At 41.0% G+C, this 22,913-nt stretch overlaps 1 protein-coding gene across 6 annotated transcripts in view; it reads left to right on the top strand.

The window, feature by feature from the left end:
• The window catches only part of PRDM16 (PR/SET domain 16), a 569,108-nt gene that overhangs the window by 426,703 nt on the left and 119,492 nt on the right, over nucleotides 1–22,913 (top strand). The gene's annotated exons all lie outside the window — the stretch shown is intronic.

The following is a 22,913-nucleotide window of genomic DNA, read 5'->3' as shown; positions in this document are numbered from 1 at the left end:
GAAATCAACTCACCTGTCTCTACTTTATTCTGCCGTTAGTATGTGCAGCACAAAGTGGATGACAGGTTCCCTTTAAGTATGCTACACTTAATAGGGTTAGGCATAAATGTCTTGGTGTGTGCATTGCGTGTTTTCTATGTGTGATTGATGTGTGCTATATATGTTCTATGTATCAGTGGTGTATGTGCAGTATGTGACATATACATCAGTGGCATGTGAGCCACTTATAAGTGTCTTGTGTCCCACATCTGTCCAATGAGTGATTGGAGTGCGCTGCATGTGTCTTGTTTCTGACTGACTTAAGTGCAGGCTATCCATATATCTGTAATTTCTGCCACCTGTATGTTTGTGCATTTTACTGTAAGGGCTCATGAACATGACCGTTGGATGTTTTGCAGTCTGCAAATTGCGGATCCGCAAAACATGGATACCGGGTGTGTGCATTCCACATTATGCGGAACAGAACAGCCGGCCTCTAATAGAACAGTCCTATCCTTGTCTGTAATGCTGACAATAATAGGACATGTTCTATAATTTTGCAGAATGGCCATGCGGACATACAGACACGGAATGCACACGGAGTCATTTTTTTTTTGCGGCCCCATTAAAGTGAAGGGAACAGTATGGACATGGAAAAAAAATACGTTTGTGTGCAGGAGCCATAAGTTGGGCTCCCAGAAGTCCGACACTGGGGATAGGTAAGTATGATCACATCACAGCAGGTCAGCCACTCTGTGAGCTCTGACATACTTTTGGATAACCCCTTTAAGCAGGCCATACACATTAAACCTGACATTTTTAGCAGTACCTGCTAACAATCTAATGTATACCGTGGCCTTCTAACTTAAATATTGGGTGGTTGGTTGGAATTGCCTAAACTGATTGTGCCTGTGTGGAGGGGTGGGAAAGATACAGTAGCTAACGAGCATTCGTCCAGCAGCTATCTAATGTGCATGGCCAACATAAGGCAACTTCTTCCCTAGTTAGGTCTATCTGGATAAGAGCTATGTATAAACCTATGTTGGAAAGAAGGAATAAAAGTGGCTATAGACATCATAAAATGGAAACTAGAGGGTACTCATGGGATGCATGTACTGAATCTAGATTACCAAAAAGGTAGCATGAAAAGGGGCCTTGACAATAAATGACTTGAAGGGTTTGTATTAGTCTAGAAAACAGTGGCGCTCATGCCCATGGGTTTTGTCGGGAATTGCAGTGCATCCCCTTCACGTCAGTGCTGGAACACCAGACACAACCCATGGACAAGAGAAGAGTTGTTTTTGGAAAATGTAAAAAGCGGGCATTTTTATTTAGAGATATGTCAACATACAATTGTATTGCACCTTTAGGTTTTCTCCATCACCAGGGTAATGTGGATGGCTGTAGATGATTTCCATAAGGATTACTGTTGAGCACTGCTATTGGTAGTGGGCCTTAGAAAAGTGTGACTTGTCCTATGGGTCATTTGTGAGCGGTCATAGAAAGTTACAAAGTGAAACAAAAGGGAATTCTCTCACCTAGAGTAAGATCTGCAGAGACTAGGAGATGCTTGAAGAACAGTATCTACAGTATGTATAAATCATTCACATCTTCTTCAATGTGATAAACACTTTTATATCTTTCAAAAACATTGCACCCTAAAATCGAAAATTTATCAGCAAGAAGTCCCAAAGTGGCTGCCATTTAGTGATGAAGGAAATCTCATGAACTTAGATTTTGGTCCGATTCGATTTAAACCCAACTAGAAAGTGGTTGAATCACCTAAGAAAATTCTGATAAAATTTTTGATTACTCAATTCGCTCATCTCTACTGCCATTGTTATTCCCTCGAGGGTTAGCAGCCATCTTTCATCGATTTCTGAGCTTCAAATGCAGTATATACAGCCCTCCATTTTCAGCCCCTATATTGCTAGCGTTAGGTATGATTCCCGTTCATGACTCAAAAGCTTGGTGAAAACGTCTATAGAAGCCTGAAAGCTGGTCATAATGTTGTCACCCATCTTGCCCAGTACCAGATACAGATTGAACGTTATGATCAATCCAACATAAAAAGTGAACTCCAACCGGGTGACTCTTTTTATGGCCGGAAATTCTCTGACATCTTATGAAATGTCAACGGCTTCACTAGATACTGATCGGAGAGTCCTGTATGGTTTATACATCGATCCATCAAGACTTTTTGATTCATACAAGAATCCCACTTTTCCTAATAGCCTGGGGACAGAGAATAATGATTCAGGCCTGGGCTCGTGTGTCTATAGGCTCGTGTATCCGGCCGTGACTGCATCATCGGCTCAGTAAATAAAACAATTATTTTTGACAACCTGCATTAACGAACGTCAATAGTCTAATTTTTGAGCGGTGTGACCAGCGTGCAGGCCGTCAATAATGTCTTATCTGTATCTTTGGGGATAGAAGTGAAACAGAGGAAGAATTCAATAAGCCATTTTTTTGCAGCCTATTGATCGTGTTTTCCTATAAAATTCAACAGACAGCATATTGTTAAATTATTAACTAAATGCTACTTCGCGCTGTGACTGTATTTCTGCAAAGACCATTTGGCAAACACTGATCTCCTTATACATATTCACCGCCGAGGGAATGTCAGTCATTGCACACAGCCTGCTTATTTCTCTTTAACCATTTCACACCTGCAGAATTAGTTACAAAAAAAAGTCGCGATTTTTTTCTTTCTAGCTATATTATTATATCTATTTTATCTGTTGCTAATAATAACAATAATCATTTAATTAATGACGTAATACAAAACCTCTTATTCCCCATAGAGGTTCCAGTGAACGAAAAACGAAACCATCATAGAACACCTAACAACACCTGCTACGGTAGTTAAGAAAACCCACACAGCAGCACAGAGAGTTTCAGGAAATCATTACGGCATTATGAAGTAAATGAGATAAATTATGGAAGATTCCTAGATGATTTAAGGCCCTTTTACATGGATCAGATTATCTGGGATAAGCATTTGTATAAGGGCTGTATTTCTAGTTTGCATCCGATCCGCATTTTTTGCGGGTTGGATGCCAACTCATTCACTTCAGTGGGGTCACAAAAGATGTGTTCCATGCTGCCTGCAAAATGATAGAACATGTCCTATTCTTGTCCGTAGTATGGACAAGGACAGGACTGTTCTATTATAGGCTGGTATCCATGTTTTGCGGCTCTACAATTTGCGAACTGCAAAACAGCCAATGGTAAGAAACCCTAAGAAAAGAGATACACAATGAATAGAACCTTTCCCTTTCATTGCGTTAGGCTGGTTTTACACATACTGTAGGGGTTTTATCTTTTTTTGCATTTGTCAGTGAATTTAGCTATTTTTTTCCTTATTTTTGTGCAGCTAGATGTTACTTCTGAAATTCACTACAGAAAGTGGATTTATTGGAATTTTTTTCAGACATTATCGTTCAGGAATCTAGTCCATTATGCCCATTACATAATCTGGAATTTTGGAATTTTGGAATTTTAGAAATTAAAGCGTTCATAATGGATATAACCTAAGAACAATATAGTTACAGGAGAACCTACAAACAATATGTGGCAGCCACCTGGTTGATATCATTGAGACATTCGGGTGGTACTGACTTTCTGTAAAGCTCTTTCTTTATCCTGGCCAAAGCCCATGCATATTCATGAGGTTCTCTCATCTCGTCTGTCTTGTGTGTGCATTCCTAGACTGCTCTGATACTACCCAGTGTGGTTCCTTTCTCTGCAGGAGATAAGATACAACTAGTGTTTGCTACAGAGGTGTCAACAGCTTGCCTCATGACACATGATGAGTGGTAAAGGCAGTGGAAGGGTGCTGATGTGGCCACATTTTCTTAATGAGGTCATGAAGCAGTTACAGGCCCCACTGATAACCTGTAAATTCAAATAATGTGCACCAATCAGTAGACTTTTACAGAAGCTGCGTCTCCCTACCAGGCTGCCGTCAATCACCTTTAAGCACCCAAACAAAAACAATCAGAGCCAGTCCCCTGCAACCAGTAACACTCATTCTCTTCACAGTTTCCAGGAGTCTCGTAAACTATGAAGAAAACAGTGGGATATCAGGTTTACTCATTACGGTCCTGTCACTTAAGAGGAGAAACTTTTCACTTGTCATTAGATGACATCTGCGCTATTGGATTTTACAAAGTGTAATCTGGTTGGCAGTCCTTCGTATACTGAGCCATAGAAATGCAGAATAACAGTGGCCTAGATCAGAATCTACACCGGGCCTTAACATTCAACTTTTTCTATAGCATTTTTGGTTTATTTTTGACTAACCCGATCCTCTTTTCAGTTGTGTGTCTTAGTTGCCCCTACTTATCTATCCTATGTATCATCTGCATAAATAGAGCATAGTGCAAGAAATACATGAAGAACATGGTTGGTCTTACATGATACCCCTTCAAGGATTATCGTGATTGTGTCTTGTGATGTGTTGTGTCCCTCACTTCTGTAGTTGAAAAAGTCATCACATGGCCATAGTGGTTAGCTTAGCTTATATGTGGTGTGACTGATTCCTTCTTGGTGTTTTGATTGTATTGATTGCCTCTACCCACCCCATGCACCAAAATCTGCTTCAGTTCTTCAAGGCTGATGTCATCTTCCTGCCAGTAGCAGTAACATCCAGTGCACACCAAGTCACCCCGCAGCCAATCACTGGCCTTAGCAGTACACAGGACATGACAGCTGAGTCCAGTGATTGGCCACAGCAATGATCTTGTGTGCTTTAGGACGCCACTGCTGCACCCAGAAAGACCAGCATGGAGGACCGGAGCATGGTGCAAAAAACAGTATAAGATAAAAGAGGCCATTTTTGAATTTAGATTACTTGTTGTATTTTTTTTTTTTTAAATTAACATAGAAAACCTCTTTATGTCCTCCCCAATTTTGAGTGGCATTTATTGTACTGCTGCCTGGTACTGTGGCTGAGGGGGGGGGGGGGGGGGTCGTTTGGCCTCCTCAAGCAATGGGAATTGTGTACTTTTTTTGCATTTTTTTTATTTTTATATGTTGTTTCCCCTTTTTTCCAACCACTATGGGAAAGCACTGACTGTTTGAAAGGCAAAGAAGCAACATACTTCACCTGCACTTGATATGCCCTTGTCCTACTGAGCTTATGAGACCTTACCCAAAAACAGTGACTTGATGAAAATACACATCTATGTATTTTTCAGATCAAAAATATTATACCAGGTGTCTCTGTCTTAAGAAAGAGTTTGTTTTCTTACAACTTACACTGTTTGCTAGAAAAAATACTTGTGCAAGACAAGAAAATGGAACAACGTGTTTTATCTGTTCATGTTTACCTTACGTGTAAAGTCTTGATGAGTGGTTTTTTTCAATGGGTTTTGGAAGAACAAATAGTGAAGAGCAAATAGCCTTGCAGGGGCCCTGACAATGCCCTGTCATAGACTACAGCATATCGTACATCATCTTGTTGCATCTTTAAAAGAGTAGTGGAGTCCTGAATTTGTTCTGTGTCCTGTTTATTGAAGGCGTCCACTGGGAAGTGAACTCCAAGCCACGTAGTCATTGAAGCAACATACCATGATCATGACATGTCCCATTATGATAATAGGTCTTTTTGCATCTTTGGGTGCCCCATTAATGATGTACATACCATACGAGAAGCATCCCATCTTATATGGACTGAACTCTCTTTTTTCTTCCTATAATGGTGAGAATCTGCTGCAGGATTCTCTCTCCACTGAACAAGAATAGTAAACTTGAAGGTTGAAAGTTGCCGCAAGAGGCATATGCTCGAGGTGAGTATCATGAAAGCACCAGACCCTTTTTAAAATAAGAAAAACTTTAACATTCCAGCCAAGAAGAAAGTTGACATTTATAATGTAAAGTCTTGAGCTAAAGGTTATATGTTTACTGACTATTAGATTGATATTAGTGTTTTCATCCCTATTCCTAATGCAGTGAAGGCCATCCAAAGACTCTGAAAGGCTTTCTTCAGGTACTTGGTGCTTTAAAGTCTTCTGGCCAATTGTGAGTCATTGGGTATCTCTAAGTTATAAAAAAAAAAACTTTATTTGTTGAACCACTTGGATTCCCAGTCTGTTGGTTGCTAGTCTAGAACAACTCTAATTTTCCACATGGTGGATCCATAACAAATCCATAATTCAACAGAAATTTCTTTGGAAAACATTCGCCCAACTAATTAAGTAAACGAGCCTATTGGATAGTAGATATCAGAAATCTACTTAAGTGGTTGTATTAAAGTTGAAGAACATGGCTGCATATTTTCACAAAAAATGCAACTCTTGTCCATGGATAGTGGCTGTGGTATTACATCTGAGCCCCATTTAAAAGAATGCGGCTGAGCTACAATATCACACAGAAACAAAAGGCAATAGGTGGTTGTTTCTGTAATAAAGCTGCCATGTTGTTTTCAACTTTTATAGAAGCCCTTTAACCTTCTGGACTATCAGAGTTACAGTTTTCCAGTCTGGCATCTCTAAGCTCAGATTCTTGCCATTTCTCTTTTACACAGCATACAGTAATAGGAATTATTTTTCCATTTAATGTAAAACCACACGGCTACAATTGGGGAAGAGTTTGGTTACATTAATGACGTCTTTGGGATGGTTTTCATGCTCCATCGGGTTTTCATGGAAATGATATAATTGCACTGTTGCGCTCGGTGTGTCTGCTTGCATGACAGATATTCATAAAGCGGGCAGATACCTTCTGTAACCACCTCCTGCTGCTAGTCATCTCAGATACTGTGTTCTCTCTGCTCTTCCTGCCAAAGAAAGACTTGTATGTTACAGCTGCAGATGGAGGGGGGGTTCCCAGCAGCTGTATCACACGCAGTCAAAGGCCTTAAATGTATCATTTTCTACCACCAGCATGTAACGCTGTTGCTGGCACCGTCTCTGGCTCCTGTTTCCTACAGAGAGTTGTACCACTGTCAGAGAGGTCAGGGAGGGCGGATTACTGCTGAGACGTCTTGTCTTCTTTAATACGTGTTTATTCCTCTTTGTAAATACACAAATTAATATTCTTGGCTCAGTTAATTTGTGCGCTCATTCAGACAAAAGGCCACCCCTCTGCCTAAAAATATTAATAGGCTTTCAATAGGGTCATAGGCCGCCGTCTGACCGGGATTTACGACTCGTAGGATTTCTTTGTGTTGTGATAAACTGGAGAAATATTTTGGCTTTTTATCAAAGAGCTGGATTCAAGTTATCGTTAATGGAAGATGAATTGATTTGTAACAAAATTTATTGGTAGAAAAAAATTGCTAATTATTATCATCACTTTTTTTTATATTTTATATTATTGTTTTAAGAAGTTGCTGGTGATTTGAAGATCACTACTGACTACAGGAAATTGGATAGCAGCCAAGACTAAGAAGTTTTGCTACAATGTAACCAGTTTTACTTTGAGCTAACCCTTAGGGCTCATGCACACAAATGTATTTTCATTCCGTGTCGGCTCCGTTTTTTTTTGCAGACCGTATACGGAACCATTCACTTCAATGGGTCCGCCAAAAAAACGGAAGTTACTCCGCGTGCATTCCGTTTCCGCATGTTCGTATTTCCGTTCCGCAACAAAATAGAACATGTCCTATTATTGTCCGCATTACGGACAAGGATAGTACGGTTCTATTAGGGGCCAGCTGTTCCGTTCCACAAAATACAGAATGCACACAGACATCATCTGTATTTTTTGCGGACCGCAAAATACATACGGTCGTGTGCATGACCCCTAATGGTGGTATTCTGGTGCTTCCTTGGTATTCACTCTTTAACCCCTGTACAGGGATCTGGACTTTGCTGCATGGGAGCAACCAGACTGCTATCTCCTGGGATAGTCCCAGTGTAGTTAGTAGCTAACCCACTGGGGTCAGAGATCCAGATAGCACACTGGTAGCATTAATGGAGGCAGACACGGGATGGATTGGCAGGCTGGTTATTTTGCAGGAACACAGACAGGGCAGACGGACTGGGGAAAACTTAAACACAAAAAGAACTGAACTAAACCAGAAATGCAAGAGCTCACTAGCAGAATTTGTACAGGACTGGAGCATGGACAGGAACATGGACAGGAACACAAGGTGGAATAATGTAGGATAAACGCAAGAGAATTGCAGAAGCACTAAACTTCCAAAACACCTCTGCTGTTCACCAGTGAACATAAATCTCAAGCACCATCAACCTGGAAAGGTTGCCTTAAATACCCAGGGACCCTCAGCCATTGGGAAGTATTTGGAAGCACGCACACTGGCCTTTTAAGAGGCCACATGTATGAACAACCTAAAGAGACAGAGGTTAGAGTATTAGGCAGGAGCTTGCAGAGGATGCTGGCAACCGGAACACCAGATGGGGATGCTGAATGGCGCGGCGTCCGAGCCGGCATAGGGACATTAGGGCAGCCGTGGGCACAGACCTCCGATATAGCAATGGGAAGAAAATTGTTGATATAAAGCTTTTTACATTCTAATATCCCAATGGGAGTGGGATATTTTTTGTTGGACAGATAATGGAGGGAGCCAAGGCATCCAGTTGTCAAATTACAAGCACCAATTCCTGGATCTTAGTAATAGTGTTGCTTTCCACCAATTTGTATACTTTCTTATGTTTGTAAGAGATTCCTCCCACACTCCAAAAAGAAAAAAAAATATTGAAGGATAACTGATTTCCTATAACATTAACCCTACATATGGACATTACTTTGTGAACCCCTACTGGAGAATAACATGTGCGGTAATCTGTGTACAGCACAGCAGGTTATGTTTTTGCTATGCAAATAACGGGAAATAAATATGTCCTTATAAATGGTTGTGATTATGTCTATGATTGTTTCAGCCTTGCTATCTTAAATCTAGGAAGATTATGGTTAATTATGACAATGTAATATACTTAACCAATTAAACACCATTTACCATGCCACCGGTGCCACACTCTCCACTGTTTCTTGCTTACATCCTCAGCACAATGGTATATTGTCCACAACTCAGCCGGTTGCTGATTGCAGCAGTGACGTTGTCCATTCTGATGGAAACAAGAGGCTTTAGGGGTCTCTTTAGGAGGCCTGAGATCTATAGGTTGTCTATCTAGAGTGAATGGACCCATCTAATATTTGCAGATGAATCATGCCTACAGCACATTTGTCATCATGATGGCACTGGGTTGAGGTGAAACAAATATTTGAAAGACTCGCCTCTCCCTTATCTTGGTAACGTCCTTTGGTTCCTTTTGTTTGCAGCAAAGTGAAACTGTGATAACTTGTTACTTGTATGAGATAACAGGGTGATACACGGATACCTGTATTCTATATTCATCAATGAATCACATCCATCTGATCAGCTGACACTCTGTCCTTTCATGTATAGGACAGGCACTAATAATAGCCTTGAAGATGGAGATGGAGATATTAGTCTCATAGCAGTCTACCCTTAGAAAGTCCCAGTGTGATCCTTAATTAAAGCTGTTATTGATAATTGCTGGCCTAACCTGTTGATTGCAGTAGGACCAGCTAACCATCTGGAGAGAATGAAGGATCAGGCGGCTGGATTTCAACATGCTCAGGAGAGATAAGCCACCAGGAGAGTTGTCTGGTGATGGCTTACTCCATTTGCACTATTCAGGAGGAGGGTCAGGAAGGATAGCTGTTAGATGAATGAGCATTTGGTCAAGAGCAATTTAAAGTATATGCCAGCTTTTTACTTACCTGAGCATCTATGTAATTCTCAGCTTTGTATTGGGCGATACTTTTTGTAGTAAACAATAATAAGTGTAACTTTAAGCTCAGGAGAGCAGAGCTATGGCTATGTGTCTCTTAGGCCTGGTTCCCACCGTAGGCTTACTAACATGTCTTTAGTTTGTAAGCCTGGTGAGCCTAATAAGGCCAAGCAATCGGTGGTATTGATTAGCCAATAAAGTCTATCAGCGAGATAACATTTATAATTCCTTTTATAATGTTATCCTTTAAATACTATAAACATACCCAACCAGGATCCTGTGGCTCATGACTTAAGCCTTGAGGTTGAACCATTGACCATGTAACTGAACAGATGGAAAGGGTTGATGAATACCCTGGGAATATGGATTAGTTGATGAGAGGAAGAGAGGTTTGGGCAGGTGGCCGAGATGACTTTGACCATACTGCTGAGTACAGGGAATATTCAGGAATGTTGCAGAGACATCTTGACTAATGAGCCCTTTACACAACAGGAGCAAGGACGTGCCTCTTGTCTAAACCTATCTAAAGCTTCACTATTGAGGAGCATGGACAATAAACAGAAAGTTGGTATAGAGTAATCCTATCTTGCATGAAGAAATTGTATTAATATTGATAATATAGCAACCGATGACTAAAAGATGGGCGAAAATTATAGTTTTCTAGGATTTCAAAATGGCCCCTTGTCCAAATTCTCTTGAACTTGGCAGAAATGCATTGTGGAGGAGATAGATCCTATCAGGTTTTGTATGGGGTGAGCGTCCAGCTACAATGAACTTGGATTATGTATCATCTGATCATCCATGCAAAACTAGACTTGTTTCTTAAAGCATATCTCAGACTAATGGATATCCATCTCATATTTACAAAGACCAAGCAGATAATCCATTCAATTGACCAGGTCACCAGAGGTATGCCAAGCAGGTCAGATGGGAAATGACATCTTATCATCATTCAACAGCATCGTTGACATGTCAGTATTTGCAACAAGCTCTGTGGTGTAAACACAACTGTGTCAGGCTTGGCAGAATATGCCTTCTCACTGTTTGCTCAGTTTCATCCTAAGCTTATTAGAATATGATTGTTTCTCTTGGTGCTTAGAGTCTGTAAATAGAATGCAGAACTCTTCTGCTAACTATGCAGCAGTACAAAGTTCACTTGGCAAATGTGTCTGTCTCTTAAAGTGCCCGTGTTACCAATTCAGGCTGGAGACCAATCCATATTACGGTTTAGTGATGTACCCATGTACATGGGTAGCATAAGAATTTACTATTCTGTAGACATCACTGAGGTCTTCTCTGGTTGCAGCTATATCTTTGCAATAGAGCTAACGTTAACTACTGTATAATCTAATGTAGTAGGAAAGATTAATTCAATCAGGTGTTTCAAAATGTTACCACTCTGCCCATTTAGGTTTTTAAAAACATTTTGTAAAATAGAAGGGTTTAATTATTAATGGTAGATGTTTGTGATGACGGGGGAAACTAGACTAATCAGGAGATGTCTCTACAGATGTAGCCAACGGTATTTCGAATAGTTTAACACTTTAACTCAACAAAAACACATTACAGTAATTCAGGAAATTGTGTCAAAGTGACTTCCTGGAATGGCTGGTGTCAAAATAATGCTGGCTAGATCTATACCTTCATTGGAGGACAGGTACTTTAACTGGAGACCTAAAGGTGGATAATCCTTAGATATTAAAGTTGGAAAAGGTTATATACCTTGACACTTCACGATGTATGCATTTTCAAAGTTTTGGGAAGAACATGATATTCGTAATCCCAATGGTGGGATAACCACCAAACCGCTCAGAGTACTACGTTATGACTTCACTATGTATTGCCTCCTGTCTTAGGACACTGTTCCTTTAAACCTTGTCACATTCATTTTTTCTTCCTTTTTCTTCAGACAGCATCTTGAAGTTGTCTATCATGCGCAGGTAGCTGAGTACACATTGACACAATAGGCTGCATTAGTGGTTTTTATTTCAGTTGAATTCCAATCATATTTACTGAATCCAGTCACAGGACAGATATATATATGAGACTATAGATGTTCTCATGTACTGCTGTGTCTTTTTCTTGCTTGTATAAACGAGCAACTGTTTTCTAAGCTTGCTGATAAGGTGATACACATCCATCATACGATGATGACTTGTAAGGCAAATTCTCCCACGGGATGAGGAACAGCTACTGGGAAGTATAATATCTGAAGCTAACAGATATTATACCCTGCCCTTGATTACGTGTTATCTTCCAATTTTAAGCCAGAATTGTTTTTTATTCTTATATTTATTATTATTATTCAGATATTTTTTTAGATTTATCTGTCAATTATAAAAAAAAAAGTGCAGCTTCTTCTATTTGTCCCTTTCAAAACTCTATGTGAGTCCTTGGAAGAAGGAAGTGACAAGAGCAGGAAATGTTCACATCGTGATTCTAAGAGGAAATAAGAAAAACGTACATTTTTTTCGCCAAAAACTTTATCCATCACATTCTGTATGGAGAAATGGAATTGCAATTTATTCTTGATGCTCTCCTACTACAAGATCAGGGAAATGAATTCTCTTGGAGTTTTTCAATAATGGCTGAAGATATCCATAGATATCTGAGAGGTTCATCTGAACCAAACTTAGGTCACTATAGGCTCCTAATCTTCTAAAGTAAACCAAGTTCGATTCAGATGAACAGTGAGATGTTTTTTTTGTTGCAGCTGTAAGGAGATGTTAAAATGCTGACCCTGTAGGAGTTCATCCTGAAGACTGGAATATTTTCAAATCCTGTGAGATACAATGCATTCCGGAGGCACATAATACAAATACAGGGATTTATATACAAGGTGCAAAATTTTAATGCATTCTACAATAAAATTTAAAAAAACACAACATTTTTTTCTTATTTTATTTGACAGTGCTGGAATACTAATCTAAACTGAAAAAAAAAAAAATTATTTAAGAAAGATAACCTGACATACCCTATTAAATTGTGTGTGGGGGCGTAAAACTGTGTACAAAAAGAGCAACAATCTCCATTTATATCATTATGGATCTAGCAAGTCCGCACAGTCCTGATCAATATTATTGGCTTTACCATGTCTGCCTCCACATCACAGGACTGCATTTACATTATACAGAATAATACAGTTTTCTGGCATCTTATTAACAGACATTTCTGCAAATGTCACCCGTTGCTAATAATTCTATGTGTTGTCTTGTGTATTAACATGCTTCTGGCTTATTATTGCATATCTTCTTGTTTTCCTCCTTCATCCCCCTTATTTTAAAGCTCCCCGGCTCACTCCATGTGCCCAGCCTGTGTGATTAAGTCTGTTGGCCTCCTGTTGTTTTTAATAGGCCTGTAGGCCTGACCATCCGATGAGAACCAAGCAGCACAGCTTGTTGCTGAATACTTCCACTGGAATCTTTTAATGCAGAGTATTAATCATTACTGTCAAACCATTCAGGGCCTAAATATGTCGCCCAGCATTAAATAATATAGCAGGCAGGTTAAAAAAAAGAGTTGGACTCATAGAAACTTCTTAAAATGACAGTGGAATCTGCAATTAAAGGAGTTTAAGATATAGCAGGATATCTGTGGAGAAACAGAGACTTCATAACTGCACCTACCACCGCTATTTAAAATCACATCTTAATATATATATTTTATATATATATATATATATATATATATATTATATATATATATTATATATATATTCTTCCATTTTTACAACTTCTTACAAATTGCCAAGCCAAGTAAAGATGCAATGTCTAAAATAATTCCTTGATTTTAGGCCTCATGCACACGACCGTATTTTTTTGCGGTCCGCAAAACGGGGTTCCGTTTTCCCGTGATCCATGACCGTTTTTTCGTCCGTGGGTCTTCCTTGATTTTTGGAGGATCCACGGACATGAAAAAAAAGTCGTTTTGGTGTCCGCCGGGCCGTGCGGAGCCAAACGGATCCGTCCTGAATTACAATGCAAGTCAATGGGGACGGATCCGTTTGACGTTGACACAATATGGTGCAATTTCAAACGGATCCGTCCCCATTGACTTTCAATGTAAAGTCTGGAGTCCCTTTTATACCATCAGATCGGAGTTTTCTCCAATCCGATGGTATATTTTAACTTGAAGCGTCCCCATCACCATGGGAACGCCTCTATGTTAGAATATACTGTCGGATATGAGTTAGATCGTGAAACCTCATTTCCGACAGTATATTCTAACACAGAGGCGTTCCCATGGTGATGGGGACGCTTCTAGTTAGAATATACTACAAACTGTGTACATGACTGCCCCCTGCTGCCTAGCAGCATCCGATCTCTTACAGGGGGCCGTGATCAGCACAATTAACCCCTCAGGTGCCGCACCTGAAGGGGTTAATTGTACTATCATATCCCCCTGTAAGAGATCAGGGCTGCCAGGCAGCAGGGGGCAGACCCCCCCCCCCCTCCCCAGTTTGAATATCATTGGTGGCCAGTGCGGCCCCCCCCTCCCTTCCTCCCTCTATTGTAATAATTCGTTGGTGGCACAGTGTGCCCCCCCCCTTCCTCCCTCTATTGTAATAATTCGTTGGTGGCACAGTGTGCGCCCCCCCCCCCCCTTCCTCCCTCTATTGTAATAATTCGTTGGTGGCACAGTGTGCGCCCCCCCCCTTCCTCCCTCTATTGTAATAAATCGTTGGTGGCACAGTGTGCGCCCCCCATTGGCCCCCCTTCCCTCTATAGCATTAACAACATTGGTGGCCAGTGTGCGGCCTCCCATCTCCCCCCCCCCCCATCATTGGTGGCAGCGGAGTTCCGATCGGAGTCCCAGTTTAATCGCTGGGGCTCCGATCGGTAACCATGGCAACCGGGACTCTATTACAGTCCTGGTTGCCATGGTTACTTAGCAATAGTACAATAGTAGAAGATTCATACTTACCTGCTGCTGGCTGCTGCTGCGATGTTCGTGTCCGGCCGGGAGCTCCACCTACTGGTAAGTGACAGGGTCTGTGCGGCGCATTGCTAAATGAACTGTCACTTACTAGTAGGAGGAGCTCCCGGCCGGACACGAACATCGCAGCAGCAGCCAGCAGCAGGTAAGTATGAATCTTCTACTATTGTACTATTGCTAAGTAACCATGGCAACCAGGACTGTAATAGAGTCCCGGTTGCCATGGTTACCGATCGGAGCCCCAGCGATTAAACTGGGACTCCGATCGGAACTCCGCTGCCACCAATGATGGGGGGGGGGGGGGGGGGGAGATGGGAGGCCGCACACTGGCCACCAATGTGTTGTTAATGCTATAGAGGGAGGGGGGGCCGATGGGGGGCGCACACTGTGCCACCAACGAATTATTACAATAGAGGGAGGGGGGGGAGCCGCAGTGGCCACCAATGATATTCAAACTGGGGAGGGGGGGAGGGTCTGCCCCCTGCTGCCTGGCAGCCCTGATCTCTTACAGGGGGCCAGATCAGCACAATTAACCCCTTCAGGTGCCGCACCTGAAGGGGTTAATTGTGCTGATCACGGCCCCCTGTAAGAGATCGGGTGCTGCCAGGCAGCAGGGGGCAGTCTTGTACACAGTTTGTAGTGTATTCTAACTAGAAGCGTCCCCATCACCATGGGAACGCTTCTGTGTTAGAATATACTGTCGGTTCTGAGTTTTCACGAAGTGAAAACTCAGCTTTGAAAAAGCTTTTATGCAGACGGATCTTCGGATCCGTCTGTATAAAAACTAACCTACGGCCACGGATCACGGACACGGATGCCAATCTTGTGTGCATCCGTGTTCTTTCACGGACCCATTGACTTGAATGGGTCCGTGAACCGTTGGCCGTGAAAAAAATAGGACAGGTCATATTTTTTTCACGGCCAGGAAACACGGCTCACGGATGCGGCTGCCAAACGGTGCATTCTCCGTTTTTTCCACGGACCCATTGAAAGTCAATGGGTCCGCGAAAAAAAAACGGAAAACGGCACAACGGCCACGGATGCACACAACGGTCGTGTGCATGAGGCCTTAAGGTGTCAGATGCACAGCGGTATTATGGCTCTGTGCAAGCATTTGTACTGATCCAATATACAGCACCCATAGTATTATATTGTGGCCTACTGTATCTCCCTACTCCTCCAACTGCATACAGAGGTTTTTGTTCTGTTGGATTCAATATGAAAAAATCATGGACTCCATATAGAGAAAACTTTGCCTCTATCTCCAAACTATCTTATTATGCAGAGGCACCATAAGGCGTTACATGGAGTGCCTTGGACTCCTTACTATTAGTATATCTGTTTGTGCACATGGCTGTGTATGAGGCCTGAAAGGAAACTAAAAAGTAAAACATTGGGTAGTGTCACATTATAGTTTTTTGACCAATAGACTGTGATTTTTCTAATTTTAACTACAATACTTTCATAAATTATTTAAATGTCAGTTTTGGAATCATCTATGCTGATTTAGGATCTTAATCATCAGAAAGGGTAGAAATTCCAGAAGAAATGTACAATAAAAAAAATATCCAAAAAACGTACACACTAAAAATCATAATGTATCGCTTAAAACATGCCAATTGATGGCCTGGCATAGATCAGCTAGATGGAAATATTCCTGTGGGTAATTAAAGATCGCAACAATAGTGAAGCCCAGACCGCCACCGTCACGTGCAAAGATTTATTGTACTTCCAAAAGTATCTCTGATAAAACGCATATAACAATCGCCCTGGCGATACCGAAGTGTGCATACCATTGTTATATGCGTTTTATCAGAGATACTGTTGTAAGTACAATAAATCTTTGCACGTGATGGTGGCGGTCTGGGCTTCACTATTGTTGCGACCTTTAATTATCCACAGGAGTGTTGGAGAGAGGAGGGATCCTCGGGTATACCCCTTGCAGATCCTTCCCCGTGCCTTTTGTAACCCGTACCAAGAAGGGAGGAGGTGTATCAAGCAACGCGGTTTTCCACTTTCTTGATTTACTTACTTCTGTGATCTTCCCACATCGCATTGAAAATCTGCAGCGCAAGATTACAGATCCGTATACTAGTGACTTTTCTACTGTGAGTAGATGGAAATATTGTTCATTAGATGGTCCCATCTGGATCTTTCCTCGAATACATTGCTAAATTCTCAATACTCTGCTTTTCTGTATTATAGTAATTATAGTAATAAGGAATATGGTCGGAATTGATTAAATATAACCACTCCTGTATTTTATTAACTATAATAAAGTGCACAATTTTTTATGGTATTTACTACAGTAATTTAGCCAGTTATTGTTACACATTTTTACAATGCAATTTAAAGGAACACTCTTGGCAAAACTGATGTTATGAAACTTAAATACCCTGGCCAGGGCTGAATGACTTGGCATACATTTCCCCCACCCCACCAGCAGACAGTACCCCAGCTCATCCTTAGCTACACCCCCCACTTTGACAAAGGTATTCTCTCTTTGATCTTCTTTGAATCTTTGTCTCACGCATTTCTCTTTTGTCTTCCAAAAGCAAGTGATTAAAACAGGGCGTACACAGAGATCATATGGCTTCTTAGCAAAACTTAGTAAGGGGTCCTCCCTCAAGTGAGATTTCCAATAAATTTGTAATCTTTTTAAGCATTGGAATTTTTTAATCAAAAAAATCGTGATCTACCTCACCCTAGGGCTTCATAAATATGTTGCTCACGCTAAGTACCATCATTCTCCGACAACTAGCATAAATACATTGCTAAATCTCCCCCTTATAGCTCTACATCTCCTGCTTTCCATCACATAGTATATGATTAATCTGTCAGCCTGAATCCACCACTAGGGAGAATTCAGTGCATAGGAATTTATTCAGTTACCATTAAACTCCACGAAAGCTGTAAATTTCACTTTGCACCAAGCTCCTCCTAGTGGCAGCTGCAGGACAATGCTGTAGATTTTGAACAGGAAGCAAAATAAAGTGTTCAACACTGGGCCCCCATAGCAGTCATGTGGTCTACCGCCATGGTAAGGAAACCACTGTACCAAACATGGATAATTTTGGTGTTGTGGACTTGCTACCAGAAATAGCTGATACAGCCCTATTCTCTTAAGGGTAAAGTTGGCCATATACCTGCAATTGTTTCCTTTATGACCCCTCCCATCTGCCCCCATATATATGGTCTCTGCTCTCATTTGAGAATGCATGTGTATTCAATAGGAATACATCATTACCAGACACCTCTAGCAGCAGTTAATCTCCTTTGAGAACAAAAGGATTGGCCATGTTGAAATCGTCATGCTTGATCGACTCTTCTTTCCTCCCACATGTGCCATCAGGGGAGGGTCAGGACCGCCATACATGTCAGATGGTCAGCTGGTGCAGCCAAAACGAACTGGTTCAGACACCGTTCCTTCTAATGTGTATGGCCACCACAAAATGTAACTTAGCAACATGAGTTTTGGTTATCTATGAGACAAAAAAAGTTGCATTATTTTTCTGTATCAGGTTCAGGCAGCTATATTCATTTGGACAGGTTGGGTTGATTTCTACTGTCGATTGACTCCCCCCCTCCCCCAAGTAAATACCATTACATTGAGATTTCATAACTGTGAAAACTTGATGTATAATGATTTAATCTGTAATTTCACAGTTGCCCTTCAGACTCTGTGGTTGTACTAAGAGCCACAAGGATTTAGGGAATCATTCAGTTTTGATGTTGGCAGGTTTTGTGGGTCTGGCAGTATGATGCTGCCATTTCCTGAAGCAAAGCCACTTTCTCATGCTCTTGACGTATGTTTTGCAGGCGGCCATTTTTAGTCTCAGCACTGAGTAGCAGGAGAACTATTGCCAGTCATTAAGGTTTTCATGTGATATAAAAATATAAAAATAAATGTTCAAAGGGGCTTTTGTATTGGAAAGGAGAGTTTATATCCAGGAGTAATATAAATTGAGGGTGGCTTTTTGACAAAATATACAGTCACCCATAGGAGTTTATAGGTAATAAAATATGAGGACAGTTTGAGGACCATTTTTTTACAGCATTGTATATATAAAATGCATGTTATCCTATAGTAATCTACTCAGCATTTGTAATAAGTGGGTCTTCCTATAAGGTTTTTTTTATTTATTTTTTACTTTAGGTGGATATGTTCCTTAGGAATTCAGATATAAGTAGAGGAATTCCAATGAGCAGCTTCTATTGAAATGTACAATAGTTTAGATTGCTCAAGGTTTGGCCGAATCACAGCATACAATCTAGAAATATGAGGCCGCCAATAGGTCTGACAGAAAGATCCATTTCCAACAGGGGCAACATGTTGAGTGTCTAGGGATGTCCTACAGAGAGAAGAAGGTCTCAAAGTCAACAGGAGTGAGAGCAGCAGGAAATGGTAAGATAAGAACACACTAAATTAAAAGACAGAAGCTGAGGTCACTGAGGGGAAATAGATGAGGTTGTGGATGGACTCATCTGACAATTTTAAACCTATTAGACTTTGAAGTGAAAATGAGTGTAATGTTAAAGGAAGGAACCATGCTATTTTTAATAAATGTTAGCTCTCAGAGCAAGTGTGATTTTTTTTATTTTTTTTTACCATTTCCAACTATCTCTGCTAAACATTAATGGCCATTATAAAATTGTCCAGACAATCTTACCATAGTTCACTGTGCTTTATAATATCCTACTGCTTTTCAAAGACTTTAGGCTTATAGAAACATCCAAGTTCTGATCCTTGGAGTTTTTCCATTACTCATATTGACTTCAAAGGAGTATTAAAAGTTTCAATCAGCCAGATCGCCAACAGTTAAGATGTCGTAGGGGAATACTTGGAGGCATATGTTCCCCTGGTGCTGGGTGACAAGGGTGATGCCAACAAGCCACACTGCCTTGACCATAATATTCAGATACAAGGCTATGACAGCAAACCTTGAAAGCAAACCTAAATATCTACAATGGTAAGTTGATGCCTCTCATTGACTTGGAAAAGTTAATAAGTTGAAAATCCCCCAAAACATGTAGCCCACTAGACTTGAAAACTTTAGCTGTACTAAATCTCTGTGTATATGATGAAGCCACTTATGCCAGGCTGTGATGCATTTTTACTTTCCATGAGTCGCCAAAACTAAGGTCCTAGATGTTGCATTCAGGGAGACAGCTGTGCTGGTGTGCTCAATGTGACTGCAACTTCAGAGGATAGAATTGTTCTACTGCTGGCTGCCTTTATGCTTTTAAAATTATATGAATACAATTTTAAAAGCACTGGAGGGGTTCAGTTATAAGAAGATTATGTCCACATGGTCCAAAGTAAAGGGATTATCTTCTGTTGGTGGTGAGGATTTTCGATATAAAAGTCAGAGGTGAGGGGTGACGCTGTTCTAAAGAAATTCCATAGATATTACAGGAGAGATTGTATTTTCCATCTACTAAACCCTTACAAGCATTATTTCTTTGTAATTTTATCATCACTAGTGCACTTTAACTGATAATGAGCGAATAGATCTCTTTCCTATTTGATGTTCACCAATTTCTTAGTCCATTGTGATCTCTCCACCCCTTACCTTCACCTTAGCGAAAACTGATTTCTCATTTGAATTGAGTTGGGGGGATACTATCTCTCCTTGGGGAGAGAGCGCCTTAATCAGCATGAGGAGACTTATAGGCCTTATTTGCATAGTGTGGACCCAACAAGAGCTTTCCCTACACATTATTTTGTAGCAAGAGCTTTTTGGCATAGAAATGTGCACATTTTTGCTGTTTTACATTACCCTCACCATTTTTGAAAAGTGAGTGGGAAAGTGGACATGGTTATCACTGCAACTTTTAAACAAAAAGTTGCAAAGAAGTTGCAAAATCACTCTACAGTGGTGTAGAAAAAAACTGGAATAGCATCTACAGGGAGTGCAGAATTATTAGGCAAGTTGTATTTTTGAGGAATAATTTTATTATTGAACAACAACTATGTTCTCAATGAACCCAAAAAACTCATTAATATCAAAGCTGAATATTTTTGGAAGTAGTTTTTAGTTTGTTTTTAGTTTTAGCTATTTTAGGGGGATATCTGTGTGTGCAGGTGACTATTACTGTGCATAATTATTAGGTATCTTAACAAAAAACAAATATATACCCATTTCAATTATTTATTTTTACCAGTGAAACCAATATAACATCTCAACATTCACAAATATACATTTCTGACATTCAAAAACAAAACAAAAACAAATCAGTGACCAATATAGCCACCTTTCTTTGCAAGGACACTCAAAAGCCTGCCATCCATGGATTCTGTCAGTGTTTTGATCTGTTCACCATCAACATTGCGTGCAGCAGCAACCACAGCCTCCCAGACACTGTTCAGAGAGGTGTACTGTTTTCCCTCCTTGTAAATCTCACATTTTGATGATGGACCACAGGTTCTCAATGGGGTTCAGATCAGGTGAACAAAGAGGCCATGTCATTAGATTTTCTTCTTTTATACCCTTTCTTGCCAGCCACGCTGTGGAGTACTTGGACGCGTGTGATGGAGCATTGTCCTGCATGAAAATCATGTTTTTCTTGAAGGATGCAGACTTCTTCCTGTACCACTGCTTGAAGAAGGTGTCTTCCAGAAACTGGCAGTAGGACTGGGAGTTGAGCTTGACTCCATCCTCAACCCGAAAAGGCCCCACAAGCTCATTTTTGATGATACCAGCCCAAACCAGTACTCCACCTCCACCTTGCTGGCGTCTGAGTCAGACTGGAGCTCTCTGCCCTTTACCAATCCAGCCACGGGCCCATCCATCTGGCCCATCAAGACTCACTCTCATTTCATCAGTCCATAAAACCTTAGAAAAATCAGTCTTGAGATATTTCTTGGCCCAGTCTTGACGTTTCAGCTTGTGTGTCTTGTTCAGTGGTGGTCGTCTTTCAGCCTTTCTTACCTTGGCCATGTCTCTGAGTATTGCACACCTTGTGCTTTTGGGCACTCCAGTGATGTTGCAGCTCTGAAATATGGCCAAACTGGTGGCAAGTGGCATCTTGGCAGCTGCACGCTTGACTTTTCTCAGTTCATGGGCAGTTATTTTGCGCCTTGGTTTTTCCACACGCTTCTTGCGACCCTGTTGACTATTTTGAATGAAACGCTTGATTGTTCGATGATCACGCTTCAGAAGCTTTGCAATTTTAAGAGTGCTGCATCCCTCTGCAAGATATCTCACTATTTTTGACTTTTCTGAGCCTGTCAAGTCCTTCTTTTGACCCATTTTGCCAAAGGAAAGGAAGTTGCCTAATAATTATGCACACCTGATATAGGGTGTTGATGTCATTAGACCACACCCCTTCTCATTACAGAGATGCACATCACCTAATATGCTTAATTGGTAGTAGGCTTTCGAGCCTATACAGCTTGGAGTAAGACAACATGCATAAAGAGGATGATGTGGTCAAAATACTCATTTGCCTAATAATTCTGTACAGGGTGTATAGACATTAGTGTTATTTTAAGATGCACCAAATTTATCAAACCATGTGCAAAATTTGTGCAAATTTGTCACAAAGTACTCAAACGTACATTGAAGCAAAAAATGCTAATTAAAAGTTACCCTCATAACGCCCTCTATTGACCCCAAATGTAGAATAGTGAGTGCAGCTCTGGAGTATAATGCAAGTTGTACCTCTTCATTTCATTTATTCACTTTAATTCATTTGACTCACTTACATAGCACTCACGTATTCCACAGTGCTTCACAGACATTATCATCACTTACTGTCTCCAGGGGAGCTCACAATCTAGATTACCTATCAGTAGAGATGTTGCGAACTTAAAATTTTCCGTTCGCGAACGCGAATTTACGCAAATGTTCGCGAACGGGCGATTAATATAACCTGTGTTAATCGCATTGCGATTACAACTTAGATCCAGTGGCGTTGCGAGGGGGTGCGGTGGGTACGGGCCGCACCGGGTGACACCAGTCTGATGGGGTGTCACCCGCGGCCCGCCAGCGCAGGAGTTCTCACTCACAAGTTCAACTTCTAAACTTCGCAAGCAAGAAAGCACATCACGCCGTCACGTGGTAAAAAGGGACGGGGGTGTGACTCACTGCAGCCTGGTGAGTGGTGGGGCGCCGCGGCAGCTGCCCTGCAGGAGTCTCTGGTGTTGGGAGGAGGAGGTAGGTAGAGCGGCTCTGACTTTATAGACCAAATTATTTTAATAATACCCCAATAATAATAAGTTAATAACCTAACCCCATTCATAAATTACTGGTGGATTATTATAGAGAC

The sequence above is a fragment of the Bufo bufo genome, chromosome 1 (genome assembly GCF_905171765.1).
Source record: "Bufo bufo chromosome 1, aBufBuf1.1, whole genome shotgun sequence".
In the NCBI taxonomy this organism is placed as follows: Eukaryota; Metazoa; Chordata; class Amphibia; order Anura; family Bufonidae; genus Bufo; species Bufo bufo.
Note: the sequence above shows the minus strand (reverse complement) of the source record. Positions and strands in the feature narration are given on the sequence as shown.